A 15,744-nucleotide genomic window follows, 5' to 3' on the forward strand; every position below is an offset into this window, starting at 1 on the left:
ACAAACATTGTCTTGCTGTACTGCAGTCCCAATGTCTTTGCAAATGCTTCTGCAGACTGCTGTTTTCCTGGTTGCACATAACTGTGTAGTTATGTTGGATGCATACTTTGGCTGCACTGAGACTTTGAAAAAGAGCTAGAAAGATGCTAACTTGTGAATTATGAATTGTAGTGTACTTGAGAAGAACATAATGATTTAAGGTTCAGAATTAGGGGATAATCAAATTTTATTGTTCTGTGTGGTTTTTTTTTCCTCCACTCCAAACTTATAAATATAAATATCAGCTTTTAAAATCACGTATTGTTTACTCGTGAGGTTGATCTTTAATGATGCTGACTCAGCTGATGCTGATGAGATTTTTAGAATGTGCAGTGACTTAATTACCTTGCAATGTTAAGGCCTGTTGAGTGTCACCAGAAAGCTACTGTCTAGATACAGACCACTCTTTGGGGTGTGGATTTCTGGGTTGTTTGTTTTTTTTTAAATAACCTGTACAGTCTTGAGCACATTACTGCTGTATAAGCAGTAAAGCAGTAATATGAGTCTATTCTCTACAGTTAAGAGCATCTTCTTTCAGATCCTAATGCAGATGCTAAGCAAAAGCAAAATCTGGATCTGCTCTGCTGAGTGCCATCTATTGCTGGGTTTTTTTGGAGTTAAAGATCTAGCTGCAGGCAAAGTGTTACTGATGACGTGTGTAGCTACAATAAGCTAACCCTGCTTGGGTTCTGATCAGCAATAGAATGTCTCCTTGCTCATCTGAGGGGTAATCAAATAATTGAGGATACAGAGGGATATTCATAGCCGAGATAAGTAAAGCTCTGTTCTTAATAGCAAGGTTCTTTCACACCCTTCATCCAGACAAAAAACTACTTCTCAATGTCATCTGACTCCCAGATGTAGCTTGAAAAATACCTGTAAAGTTTTATGTCTTGCCTAGGCATTTCCAACAGACTTGGATCAATGTGCACTTACAACTATATTGTCAGTGTATAGTGTAACAGTGGCACCAAAGTAAAACAGATAAAAGTGATTTCATTGAGCTTATCAATGACAACAGTTTTCCTCGACCCCTGATTAATGCCTGCTGCATGTTAAATAACAAAACAAGCAAGCCAAACATTTGCATGCCACATGCAGCCTTCTCCATCAGTGAGACAGATTTATGAAAAGAAAAGCTTCCTTTATATCATTGGCTGGCTTTTAGTTACTATGACACAAATCAATGCATAATAAAGGCGTGCTAGAAATTGCACTGTTTGTAGACTTAGGAGAAGACAGAAAGCAATTTCTTAATGAGAAAGTGGAGTGGGGATCAGATTACCAGCTTATTCTGTAGTGATGTAGGAGATACAAAAAAAAAATGCTCACCCAAAAGAGATTTAAGACTGAAAAGGTGCTGAGTTTTGTAAACCAGGAACTTCTGAAACATAAAAAGAAAAATCACCAAACGACAAACCAAATAAACCCAAGGGGGAAAAAAAAAGTTTGAAATAACAAGTAAAAAAGTTTGAAATAACAAGTTTGGAGAAGGCAAAGACTTTGTGAAAGCAGAGAAGCAATGTTTGTTCATAGGATATTTCTGCATAATATGCTCAGTCATTCTGCATTTCATTTGGCTGACTATGGGGGAAAGGAAAAAGGATCCCAGCCTGGATGAAATCAGACCTGCATAATGTAATCAAGACTAAGAAGGTATTATATATCAGATATCATATAAAATAGGTAGAAGTTGGGATGAGGAAAGGGAAGATAAGTCCCTTTATAGAAAATAGACATAAACTGTAGAAGAAACCGAGATAAGATTTTTTTCTCCAAGTACATTAAAAACATTGTGAAGAAGACAGATCAGATTTGGAGAGATGACAAAAATAATGTGCTGACACCAGAGGTATGAATGAAAGTAAATGCACACATTAGTTCTACATTCACAAGAGGCTGGGGTCACCAAATGAAGTAATTTTGTTGAGGCTGAAAAACTATTATCAGGGAAAGTATCACACCAGAAAATGTTAAAGAAACCCCAGGACATCCAATAACAAAAACTAGAAGGCATGAATAAGCATATTAAGATGGCCTCTACTCTTCACTCAGAGACTTAAAAGTCACATCAGCACATCACGTGAAAGTGACGTGCCTTGAAAAATCCAGTCTCAAAGATGTACATAAATGAAAGTATATATAGAAAAATTAGCATTTGGCCTTAAGAGAAGAAACTCACGAAGACTTTAAGATAAAGTGCCATTAGGAATAAGATCTCAGTGTCTGGTGTTTTTTTTTTAATAGAATCATGGAATTGTTGAGGCTGGAAAGGGCCTCAACAATTGTCCAGTTCCAGGGCAGGGACACCTCACACTAGATCAGGTTGATCACAGCCACATCCAACCTGGCCTTAAACCCCTCCAGGCATGAGGCTTCTACCACCTCCCTGGGCAACCGGTTCCCTCTCATGGTGAAGAACTTCTTCCTAACATCCAATCTGAATCTACCCACTTCTAGTTTTGCTCCATTTCCCCCAGTTCCTCTCACTACCTGATGCTTTAAAACATCCCTCCCCAGCTTTCCTGTAGGCCCCTTCAGATACTGGAAGGCTACAATAAGGTCTCCTTGAAGCCTCCTCTTCTCTTTCAGAGTATGGTTATTTGCTTCCTACTTGTAATGTAGGTATCCATATGACACCAGATTTCATGAACAGTGTCTTAAAAATGAAATATATATTAATTCAGGATGTTTTATTGTGCATATTAGAAATATGAAATAAGGATATAAAAGAAATACATGTGTAAGATTAATAAAACACTAAAATAATATTGCTTCTTGATTTAAAAAAAACACTGCCTATCAAATCAAGTCAAGATTCCAGCACTACATGAACACTCCTGCTGCCTGCTATGAGTATTCCTAATGCTGAACAACACAGCACTACCTAAATCAGGACAATTGCACAGGGGAGAGTTCCCAGATAATTTTTGCTGACTTGAATTAGGATTTCATTCTCCACAAAAGAAAATTAGTGTCAACCTATTTAAATACCCACTTTTTTTTTTTAAACTTAAGGTAATTCCTAATGTGCTTATGTTTGTGTTTTTTACACAGTCACAGCCAGCAGTAACTGCTCCCCTTGACTACGTAACTGCCTCATGAATTACAGCTTCTCTTTTAATCCTAAAACAAATGAGATGTTGAGCCCAACAGTTATGTACTTTATAGAACCTTCCCAGTGAGGCTGCCAGCCCTGTACACATATTTCAGTGAAGAGGCCCCAAATCAATGAAGGGCTAAGCATATGCTTAATTATACTTAAGCATGTGCTTAAGTATTTTCTAAATTGGCACTGTAATTAAGATTGTGTTTTCTAGGGTATCAGTTTGACACTAATTGTAATCAATGCAAATTTATTCATTCTGGTATTTGTTCACAGAGCAATCATGATTTCAGTTGAATGTATCTATTGCTCTCCTAACACAACTCAGCAGTTTTCTGTCTCTGGGTTGAAACAAAGAGTTGCTGGTCAGGACTCTTTCTGAGTCGCTTATATCTCATGGAATAGATTTGTTTTGCTACAAAACTTCACAGAGAGAGTGATTGGCATTGGCATGGGCTGCCCAGGGAGGTGGTGGAGTCACCATCCCTGGGGGTGTTCAAGAAAAGACTGGATGAGGCAGCTAGTGCCATGGTCTGTTTGACTGACTAGGGCTGGGTGATAGGTTGGACTGGATGATCTTGGAGGTCTCTTCCAACCTGGTTGCTTCTATGAAACAAAAGAAATGTTTTATAGTGTCTATTGGTAGCATACATCTGGATTTATAAAGGAGACAATATTTATGCAGAATCAAATACATAACTAATAAACTGCAGTTCTACCAGAACAATACTAATCAGAAGCTTTTAAGTGGGTCAGTATTGTGTTATAGATGAGTTAAACCTGGAGAAGACTGTCTCAACTCTTGCAGCTGCCTGGGCAGCATGGCTGACATAATTTTAGTGCTTGGAGATCTCTGGGGAAACTCAGCCTTGCTTCTCTTAGCTTGGTGCTAGAGACAACGCAAAAGCCAGGAATCACTGTCTGACTGCTGCTTCTTTTGCCTGCTGTGTATAATTGAGTTCGTAAGGGTTCTTTACTACTTATCTCATGAGAGTTTGAGGGTTTATCTCTTCCATGAGTAAAACACTACACCAGGGAGTAAAAAATAAGGGGGAATTAGGTTCTATGAGAGAAGAATTAGCGTTTCCCATGCGCAATGGGAGTTCTGCTTACCCTCACTCCTAGGGCCCTGATGTTGGGAGAAATGGTGTTGGTTTTCCAGCGTCGTATCTCCTAGCTCACTGACTGTGTAGTAGTAGTTTACCTATCATTTTACCTGGAATACCTTTCAGTTAGCTGAATTTAGAACTATTTCCTATACACAGACCAAAGAGCCTACAGTAATCTTTATATGCAGCCCACAGAACTCCATTTGATCTACAACTCACCTTTGGAAAGACATCCAGTCTCAAATTTACAGACTTGCAATAGCAAACCAGTGGAGATTCTGATTAGCAGTGGAAAGGTATTAAAACATAGAGCTGTTCACATCATCTGCTGGCTGTGAAAACTCTTGAAGTGTTAGAAATACTTTAGACTGGAGATTAGGAAGAAATTATTTAGAGTGAGGGTGGTGGGACACTGGTACAGGCTTCCTGGGGAGGTTGTGCATGCCCCCTTCCTGGAGATGTTCAAGGCCTTGATCAACCTGGTCTACTGGAAGATGTCCCTGCCCATGGCAAGGGATTTGGAAGTAGATGATCTTTAGGGTCACTTCCAACCTAAACCATCTATGAATGTATCTCTATGAATTTTTCTCTAAATGCTTCATCACATCCTCAGAGAAGACTTTCAGTAGCTAAATGCTTTAAGTTAAAATAACGCATTTAAGTCTGCTTTTAATTTACTTAGCTGCAACGTCAAACAACTGTATCTTGCATCATTTTTCCTGCACCCTGAATAATTACCTCCTGCTGGGTGTCTCATCCCCATAAACATACTTGTGAAAGGTACTCAAGTCATCTCTGTACCTTCATTTCGGTAACTCAGCTTCAAAGTTTTCTTACTACATGTAACTTTTTCTTTCCAGAAAGAATCATTCATGTATTTTTTTTTTTTTTCCTGGAATCTCACTCAACTTTTCTACAAGTCTTTAAAATTCTGTGCTGAAAAGAGACTCTGGAAACAGTAGTCTAGCACTATACTCAGTATTATCAACAGCGAAGCAACTGAGCCTTCCCATTCTGAGCTTATGTCATATTTCACACTTTTAGCTTCCAGGTTCCAGTGAAGTTCACATTCATTTGACTAAGACAGGCACTTTAAAATCCAAATCCATACATTAAGTCTGAAAGTGAGATTTACAGATGGCTCACAAATTTAAAATTGTCCTCTCTGTGCATTTACATTAGCTTAGAAAGAGCTAAACTTCATAGAGCTCTCTGCTTTCAAAACTCAGGTTCCTTATAACTCCCACAGTTCTGGCTGAGAAGAGTTATGGTACCTCGTGTCTTAGCAAAGCAGAGAAATCTGACATTTATTTCTTGCTTGCTTCCCTGCAAGGTTGAAAAACTAAGTTCTCTGTGCATCCCACACATTAATATAGCTCAAATGCTGGAGAATTCAGGTTCTTTACAAAGAGAACTGGAAGATATGGTTTCTCCTTTTTATTCACGGATCAGTTAACCCACCAAAGATTTGAGATACTTAGAACCACTCAGAAAAGTGTATTTAGTTTTAGTGTATGAGTTAACCTTCAGTGTGTGTATATATATAAAGAGATATGTACATGAATTACAGAAGGATATGAAACTCTAGAAACGTCTCTAAGAAATACTCCATTTGGTACCTCATATTTTTCTTTCTTAAAGATCAGAGAGTGAACATGATTCTTACCTTAGTCCTACTCCAAGGACTCCAAGAAACTTTATAGACTACCTTGCTCATAATTTCTTGAATTTAGAAGAGATATCCACGATATAGCTTTCAGCTGGGTTCCCTAAATTACAGATGCATAGTTATGAGCACTTTCTCTCCAACCCAACGAATCTCCTGTTACAACATACTCCATCCTAGAGACCTGAGAACAGAGTATTCTCCTGATATCCCTGAGCAACAATTCATCTAAATCTCAAGCAGTTAGAATGACTTAAACTGTACACAGCGCTTTGTAGTTCAGATGAGGGCTTTGGAAACTTTGCACAAGAGCTGCACGTAGTTTGCATTCAGTTGTCTGTCTCTATTTTAACATCACTTCTAATGGGAGCTATGACTTTCAGCTTCCAGTTGGCTTAGCTGCATCCTTACTTCATCCCTGCAAGTAAAACCCCTCTCTTAGACAATGTGATGATGTTGTTCTAGAATTGCAAACAGGTTGTCTGTTTCTGAACATACATGAATTTAAATTTATTAGTCATGTTCTTTAATTGATTCTAATAATTGATTTTCTGTTCCACTCATTTTTAACTGTATGTCATTGCTTGACATGCTAGGAGTAGGTGTCTGTGAAAACCCAAAAGAAACACCTCTACTGATGTACCTTTTTTTCCCCCACACTTTGAGCTACTTTGCTTTGCTTCTATTTACAAAGTTTAGACACAGATATTTTGTACCTCGCCAATTTTTATTGCCATGGTTTTATTTGTTAGTACTCCATAACAGAGATAGGTCCATATTTCTCTTAAGTTCATCCACACAAAGTTACTCATTAATACTGCTGCAGCTACCTGAAATGTTATTCTCAGCCGTAAGAGATATTTCTTCAGCATCAGGAACACAGAAAGGGGTAGTGTTGGACAGAGAGGGATTACATTGCCACTGCTTAAGGTGTATCTGTTACATGTATAAATGAAAGATTTTCAGTCTCCAGGAATAACAATCCAACATCTTTCACAAGCACTAAATTCAGTTGAATAAAAGCTAAAAAGCAGAAAATAGACTAACTTGAATTGCAAATGTAATCATAGATGCCAGACACTAACCTTAAAGCTTTCAAGGTGAAATTCACCCATCCCTGCACCATGCTGAGGATCGACTGCATTGCCTTGAGTAGGCATTGTAGGAATGGCAGGCATCTGCCCCAGCTGTGCACATGATAAAAAGTTTCTGCAAGGTCCCCTCTCATTCTGAATCTATTCATAATCTGGTAGAAAAGCTGCACTAATATCATTCCCCCTATGTGGTCAGAAATAGAGGATCTTCATAATCATGGAAATGGAGACCTCTCCTTCCTCCTGTCAGGGTAACTGTCAGTCATACAGCCAGTGCAGCTATGAGGCATGAGAAGTTGGGAGTCAAAGCCCCTGGGTCAGGGTTGCATCCTGTCTTGCAGCAGATGTGTTGTGCTCTAAGGATTAAACAGGTTGGGTCTTCAATCATTTAAAAGGAGAGAACAAAACATTTCCCTTCCAGCACGTAAAGCCACTTGTTTCAAGTAATGATCCCCAACACTGCTTTTCTCGCTCTTCTCTTTCTCTGTTGTACTCATATCTACTTGAGTGGCTCAAGCTGACAGCAGTGCAGCTAAGGATCAAACACTTAAAGCTTTACTTTCAAGCATCAGATACTAGATATGCTTATTAATATGCACCAGATAATTTCCTACTTTGCTGATAAAAGTTCTCTTAGGAGAGCTTTCTTTGGTAGAAAGAAATAAATAATCCCTATACAGCAAATGAGCAAGTAACCACTGTGAGTTATTTGAAGGCAACTGTATGCAACAATGACCTTGAGAACCAAGTGGCTGTGAGCACTTGCTGTTCAAATAGTTTAATCCTGCTCTTTCTGCAGTCAGCATTTAGTGGATGCTGACGATCTATGACATATGAAATAAGATCATCAATCCTTCCTGCACAGGCAGGTGTATGTGAGTGTATCTACCACAAAACAACAGCTTCATCAGACAGCACTAGGGACTGAATAAGATTGGAGAATGCCCTCTGACTGTCAGTAATACTCTTTCCCAAGCTGAAGCTAGTCTGACATATTAGCTAGATAAAACACTGTTAAAAAAGACCAGAACTATTTGGAGGTTAATACTGTGATGCCTGTTAGCCCTTTATACCCCAAATTATTAACTTCTACTATCCAAATAACTTTTCAAGATGTACACCCCTCCCCTTCAAAAAACTGCTGAGTTACTCTGTGAACTTTATTTTCAGCTAATGGGATAGGAGGCTTGACATCCAGAAGTAGATTTCTTCCATTACACTGGCGGTATTCAGATTAGGTGTTGTAAGCATGGTACTCTTGCGTGTACAGGTTCAGAATAAATGTGATAGGGTTTGGCAAGGTTCTGATGAAGCATTGCACTGTTACCAATGGACATTTGCTTGTCTCTAAGGTTTAAAAAAAAGTTTACTTGATAGTGATTGGAAAATAGATCCAGAAGTGCCAAATAAACCATTTGAAAGAAAAAAAATGTATTTTTTTCCTTTTTCCCCCCCTCTCTCCTTTGTATTATGCTATTAAACATCAGAAATAGCCAATGGATGAGGTGATGAGCAAGAGAACAAAGAGGATTACTGTAGTTCAAAGGAGGAACACACAAAACTTCGGAACCATGCCTCCTACCACAGTCCTTGCTGTTGGTGAGTATGTGCACATTATCAAAGCTAAGCAAAGCAAAACCTCTCCCTCTGCCTGTGTTGCCGAAGGGTATGTGTTATCTAGTCACATCAAATGGTTTTCTGCTGAAGAGATGAATTTTTGAATGTGTTTGGGTTTTAAGAACATGTTTAATGATGCAGTGTTGAGGAGGGGTGTGCAAGGCTAGAAACAAAAGCAAAGCAACAAAGGATGTTAGGACACATTTTTACTTAAATTCCTTTTTACTTAAATTCCATATGTTGTGCTTCCACAAACAAAGTGTGAGGCTGTTAAAATGATGTAGGGCATTTAAAAATCACATCTTTGGAAACTCAAAGTGAAATATGTGGTTTGACTAAGAAAAGCTGCTGCATTTTTTGTAATGGCTATTCTTGTCTGAAATAGTACAGCAGACAAGCAGGACAGAGGAATGAATTCTTCACTTGGGTCACAACAACCCCAAGCAACGCTCCAGGCTTGGGGCAGTGTGGCTGGAGAGCTGCCTGGCAGAAAGGGATCTGAGGGTTGTAATAGACAGGAGCTGAATATGAGCCAGCAGTGTGCCCAGGTGACCCAGAAGGCCAATGGCATCCTGGATTGTATTAAAAATGCTGTGTCCAGCAGGAGTAGGGAGGTGATTGTCCCCTTGTACTTAGCTCTGATGAGGCCACATCTCAAGTGTTGTGTTCAGTTTTGGGCACCTCAATACAAGATTGATATGGAGGTGCTGGAGCAGGTTCAGAGAAAGGCAATGGAGCTGGTGAAGAGCTTAGAGAATAAATCCAATGAGGAGCAGCTGAGGGAGCTGGAGACAGTTTGAAAAAGAGGAGGCTGAGGGGAGACCTCATTGCTACCTACAACTACCTGAAAGGAGGTTGTGGAGAGGCTGCTGCTGGTCTCTTCTGTCAGGTAATTTGAGATAGAACAAAGGGGAATGGCCTCAAGCTGAGACTGGGGAGGTTTAAATTGGAGATTAGGAAAAAGTTTTTCACAAAGAGAGTGGTCAGGCACTGGAATGAGCTGCCCAGGAAGGTGGTGGAGTCACTCACCCTGGATATGTTTAAAGGTTGTTTAGATGTGGTGCTTGGGGATATGGTTTAAGGTGAGTCTTGTAGAGTAGGCTTATAGGTTGGGCTTATAGAATCAGTCACCGTTGGAAGGGACCACAAGGATCATCTAGTTCCAACGCCCCTGTCATGGGCAGGGACACCCTACCCTAGATCAAGCTGGCCAGAGCCTCATCAAGCCTGGCCTTAAACACCTCCAGGGATGGGACCTCAACCACCTCCCTGGACAACCCATCCCAGGGTCTCATGGTGAAGAACTACCTTCTCACATCCAGTTCAGACTTGGTGATCCTGAGGGGCTTTTCCAACCTGGATATTTCTATGATTCTGTGAATAATACTTTCCTGTAAAGTAGCAATTCTAAAAAGCTTTATTATTAATTATTAATGATAATAAATTCCCTTTATAAATTAATGATTACATGATGTGTTAGATATGTAGTGAGAAAACAATTGTACATAGCTATGTTCTGCAGTTTATAAGTGTGTTGTACAAGTTTTAATAGTATAATATATATACAATTATATATGCTATAAAGCATTTCAAAATCATGTCAAAAACCTGTGGTGTTACCTTAAGAAAACAACAACAACTCATTTTGTACATATCAGAACTGAAAAGCAAAGGCCATAGGGGTGCTAAGGGCTAAGAACAGAGAGCCTTTAGCTGACAGGATTGGAATCTTTTTTGTAATATATGGTTCTCAACACCATGGTTTGGATCATAAACCACCCAAGAACACAGTTATTGCCTTCTTTACAACTACTGAAGAGCAGTGAGCCCATTCATAAGCGGAGAAGCAAACCTGGGAGGGGAAAAAAGGGACTAAAAGGTCTATGTTGTGTATCTCTCTGTCCTTTGACATGCTGTGCTCTGCTGTTACAGTTACTGGCACCACGTTTTGCCCCTACGAGTACTCTAAGAACTCTACAACATAAAGCCACCTTCTACAGAAAAAAGTTCTGACAGTTGACTTTAAGGCAATATTTAGGGAGCTAACATCCCACCAGAATTTATCCACATTCACAGAAGACTAGTACCTTGTTTTGTCAACAGAAATAGGGATTTTAGAGCAGGATTTGAAGGACCTCATTGACCTCATTGCTGTCTACAACTACCTGAAGGGAGGTTGTAGCCAGGTGGGAGTTGATCTCTTCTCCCAGACAACCAGCAACAGAACAAGGGGACACAGTCTCAAGCTGTGCCAGGGGAAGTATAGCCTGGATGTTAGGAGGAAGCTCTTGCCAGAGAGAGTGATTTGCCATTGGAGTGGACTGCCCAGGGAGGTGGTGGAGTCACCATCCCTGGGGGTGTTCAAGAAAAGACTGGATGAGGCACTTAGTGCCATGGTCTGTTTGACTGGCTAGGGCTGGGTGCTAGGTTGGACTGGGTGATCTTGGAGGTCTCTTCCAACCAGGTTGATTCTGTGATTCTATGGCTACAACAAGTATTTTCTGAAAATCCATCGAGAGGTCTTTTGAAAGCAAAGGAGAAATGTGAATATTCACAATGAAGATAGAAGTTATTAGTGGTAGATTTATGAGTGAAAGGAAGAGAGAGATCACTGAAATACAACAGACTGGGTATGGTCCCTGAAGGGTGCTGAAAGTGTATCAAACAAACCACTAATTGAAAATGGAAGAAGATAATCAGTGGAGATATATATAAAAGAGTAGATGATCAAAACAATCAATGCTCTTTGAAGCAACATCCTAGAGAGATCACAGTGAAGTAAGTCAAATTGTCAAATTTGGGAAAATGAACATGGTAATAATCAAATTGTTAGGTAAGAGCTGAGACTTGAGTTTGGTATGAAGGAAAGTTCCATTATGTGAAAACTGCCTGCAAAACATAGCCATAGTCTGGAAACCCAAATGACAGGTCTGTGTCAACAAGGAAATGAGGTTCATAGAAGTGTTGCTGATGTTCACATGATTGATATCAGAAGCAGTAAAAAGGGCTCATGAGGGAAACAGAAGTACAATTCTTCTCTGAAACACAGTAAGCTGAAGGATAAGTTATATCCAGCTGGATGTGTCAGGGACAGACTGATGCCATTTGGACAGAAGAAAAATAGATCATCCCTTTATTTGTGTTTGTGAATAAAATTACCCCAAGAGGAATGAAGAGCAGACAGATGAAAACAGATGCAACAATAGAGAGCACCACAGCAAGATGGAAGGGATGTTAAAGAGAATTTTCTCTATCTCCAAAGGATTTATCAAGACCTGGTTTAGGTGTAGCAGAAAAACAGGAAAAAAAGAAGTTTTTTGGAAAAAAGAAAGGACAGTTGTGCTGAAAGTAATGGAGGAGAGACTTGGCTAGGCAGCATTTAAATATGACTTAACCTCAGCAAATGAAATCACTGAATAGAGAGGGCCAAGGGAAGGTGCTTCAGAGCACATAGGTGAATTCAGTGTAACTATAAAAAGGAGAAGTGTGGGATGCTGGAGATAACTGCTGGAGAGGTAACTGAGATAATGGAAAGAGATGTTTTTGAAAGCTGGAGTTTGCATCTTTGTGCGTGAGACAAGCAACACAGGAGAGAGCAAAATTAAAGGGAGAATTGAGCACAAGGAGTGTGGGAGAAATTTAGGTTACTGAAGGGGAGCAATAGAATAAAAACCATAAAAGAATCTTCAGTATCTGCACCTACCAAGAATGAGAGCAGAGCTCTGAGAGGGAGGAAGTTCACATCAGACTTTGCATGTATCATTATTGGCACTCAGTTTCGAAGCTTCTGTATCGAGAGCAGATAAAAGTGACATACAGAAGTCTGCTATAGCAATAGCAATTGCTACAAAGAGGACTGCCAGGAAGCAAAATTAAGAGCAGCACCTGAATCACAGAATAAATTATGTATTGAAATGTTTGAGAATTCTTTTTAGGCAGAACCTTTCCTTGAGGAGAGCAATATTCTATAGTTCTTTACAGAGAAAACTAGCATAATTTCTCTAGCAGTGCTCCCAGACAGATACTGTACTCTTCTTCTGCACCATAAGGAATATTACAGTTGTTAACATTCCTATTGCTTGCATGTCTTCATTTAAGCACCCAGTGACCTTAACCAGGTTGAGTTCCTTCTCACTGGAACAGATCAAATGCAGCAGACCTCTATCAAAGACTTTTAGATATTGCATAGAAAACACAGAATGAGAAGCAAAGAAAAGCAAAGGAGTATGGAAAAACAAAGTGTAGAGTGTACAGTATCCTTAAGTGCTAGAAGCAGAGGTTGCTCTCTTCCTTTTGCCTATCCATTATAAGATTTCAGCTTACTAGGAACGTTTTGAGGTAGCAGCTGAATGAAAGTAAGGCCTCTTTTGTGGCTCCATGTTTTTGCTTGGAACTCTCTCTTATACAAAAGGATGCATAAGAGAAAAAAAGCAAAAGTGCCAGGTCCAATTGTGTGTTTGTTCCAATTTCTTCCCACTCAGTGACAGAACCCTCCAAAGAGAAGGGCTGCAGTGCTTTATCTGTATGAGCTGCACAAGATCTAGGGATACCAGACAGTGCCAGAGGAGTAAAGTTTGGGTTAGACCTTGCGAATAGACCACAATGTGGTGTGAAGATGGACAAAGTCCAGTGATGTCAGCGTAACTCACGTTATCCTCCCATGAACTCCAATCCTAAGCTGCTTAAATTGTATCAGTGATTAATAGAGCTCATTTCCTTGTAAGGATGAGACCTAGAGACGTCAAGAAGTTTTGGGTTGAACTTGCAATCAAATTTTTACATTCATATTTAGTCATAAATTCACCTCTGAGAAGAAAGGGCAAATTATAAAAGCAGAACTACTTTCTGTCCCTTCAGTGTTCTAATGTAGTCAGCCTTATGGCATAAATGAACTTAGCAGTTGCAAGACAATGTACTCTAGTTTAATGAACTGCTTTGGTTCCCCCCATGAATTACAGCAAGTCTCAGGTGCCCTATCTGTGTTCCTTTCAATAATGGCAGTAACTGTTTGCAGCTGTGTTCACCAGTCCCCATTCTTACAAACAAAGGTAACCAGCCAGTTGTGTCTTATAGCATTGTTAGGTTAACACTGTTCTATCACTTGCATAAGATTCCCAAGCTGAATTCAGTAAAGATGACATAACAAATGCAGCCTTTGAGAATGAAAGTTTAAGTCCACCAACAGACAGAGGTACAAATTTGTGTACATCAACTCTTTGAAACAGGGAAAAAAAAAAGTAACACCTTCACAGGTGGACAATCATAGACTCTTAGATTTAGTTGTCCATCATGTAAAACTGACCATATTTTCTTCTTAGGTGTACTGCAATAGCCAGAGGCTGCAGAAAGAGGCTTATGTCCTAACAGCTGAGTGCAAAACACTGACAGTATCACAGTACTGCCTTGAGTGACCTCTTCATTTAGATGAACCCTTTTTCATAAGGTGCACAAAGAACTTTGGGAGAAATGTTAAGAGTCAGATTGCTGAGCATTTATTGAAAGGATTGCAAAATAATGTAAAAAGCAGAGTGAAAGTAGTTCCAAGTGAAAAGTTGATGAAAAGCTCTTCCTTTTTACAGACTTTTTTTGGCCACAAAAAGTTCCTCCTATGTAAGGGAAATTTCTTATGACCAGACTTTGAAGTTTTCTTTCTGCTAAATGTGAAATAATTCACAAAGGATTCCCACTGAACCCAACAAAGAACAGTGATTAATGGTTCATGCTGTACCTAGAGGCTGGGTTCCTTAGGGGTCCATCTTAGGACTTATCTTGTGCAACAGCTTTATCAATGACCTGAAGATGAAGTAAACTGCCCCCTCACTGTCAGGCCCCATACTAAGAGTTCATCTGCCTGTGTTCAAGGTCAGCCCTGACAAGGTGCATCTGTGTAACCTTGTGGGAAGAGCTGTGGGAAAAACAGCTGTGAGTAACCTTACTGAGTCTGTTCCCTCTACACTCTTTTCAAAAGGAAAAAAAATTAAATGTAAAATTCTGGCAAGGAGCTTAAAATGTCAGATAACATATTTGCCTTTTTTTTTCTAAGTAGCAAAATGCTGCAACAAAAACAATAAGAAGTGAGAATTAAAAGCCTGCTAAATTGATGAAAAGTCATAATCTCAATGGAGTTTATTACAGGATGTCACAGTAGAAAAAATTAAGGATGGAGAGACTAACCTGACTTGACATGTTTGAATGGATGGCATGTCTGGGATATCATATAGGGTGCAAATATGGTGTGAGTGAGATGTACTGGAATCATGCTCTCAAGATTAACAGGAAGGTTTAAGGCAGATAAAGAGCTGCACAGTATGGCACAGTTCAGCAGTGTTAAAAAGATGGAAGGATTATCAGGATGGATTAGCTCAGCAATTATGACTGCAAAAGAAAATACCAAAGCACTTCATATGCTCACAGAGCCCCAGGTTCAAACAAAGAAGCAGGACTCGAACATAAAACAACTTCCAGTGCCGAATTCTGTCATCTATAGATTTTCTGTCACCAGTGCACGTCTGATACTTGCAGTTTAAATATTAGCAAAACCCCAAACTATTTTAACATTATTAAAAAAAAAACCAAACACCCACTCAAACACCCTCCTTTTGAGTTTAGATACCCTTTGAAGCAAAAGCTGGTTCAGAAATCAGTCTGTGTAATACAGAAATGGCAGGAATCTAACTCCTCCTCAGTGACACCACAGTACACGTTAGGAACAGAGAAGAAAATGACAAAAGCCTGATGAAACATGAACACAATCTAAACATTTTTATGCAAGATGTCAATCAGTATATACCAAACAAGTCACTCTGGTCATATCTGCACAAGAGAGAATATCAAACTCTATTGAAAAAAACATACCTGTTACAAACCCTATACCAAGATCTTCAGAAATCAAAGCACTCTCCTGAGAAAGACAGAAGAGTGATAACTGATCCTGCAGACACTATAATAAAGTACACATTAACTGGTGTGCCATCTGTCTAGGCACCATGGAGACAAAATTCCCCTGCTGGATTTTCATGCCAACAAGCAAGTTTAGAGTGAAATACAAAGGAAATAAATTACTTGATCAGGTTTATAAAGTGAAGAATGTGGAAGAACACAAAAGTGAAGCCG

General features: G+C 39.4%; 1 long non-coding RNA gene across 3 annotated transcripts in view; it reads left to right on the forward strand.

Annotated features, from left to right (window-relative positions):
* LOC135179002 (uncharacterized) overlaps nucleotides 1-15,744 on the forward strand; it is a 150,969-nt gene that overhangs the window by 117,341 nt on the left and 17,884 nt on the right. For 2 of the 3 annotated variants that reach the window (XR_010303840.1, XR_010303841.1), the window contains exon 3: nucleotides 8,502-8,613. This is a non-coding gene — a long non-coding RNA (uncharacterized LOC135179002). Of the gene's footprint in view, nucleotides 1-8,501; nucleotides 8,614-13,949; nucleotides 14,702-15,744 lie in introns of those variants that run through there. The other variant, XR_010303842.1, reaches the window with a different exon arrangement.

Source organism: Pogoniulus pusillus, chromosome 10, assembly GCF_015220805.1.
Source record: "Pogoniulus pusillus isolate bPogPus1 chromosome 10, bPogPus1.pri, whole genome shotgun sequence".
NCBI classification, from domain to species: domain Eukaryota; kingdom Metazoa; phylum Chordata; class Aves; order Piciformes; family Lybiidae; genus Pogoniulus; species Pogoniulus pusillus.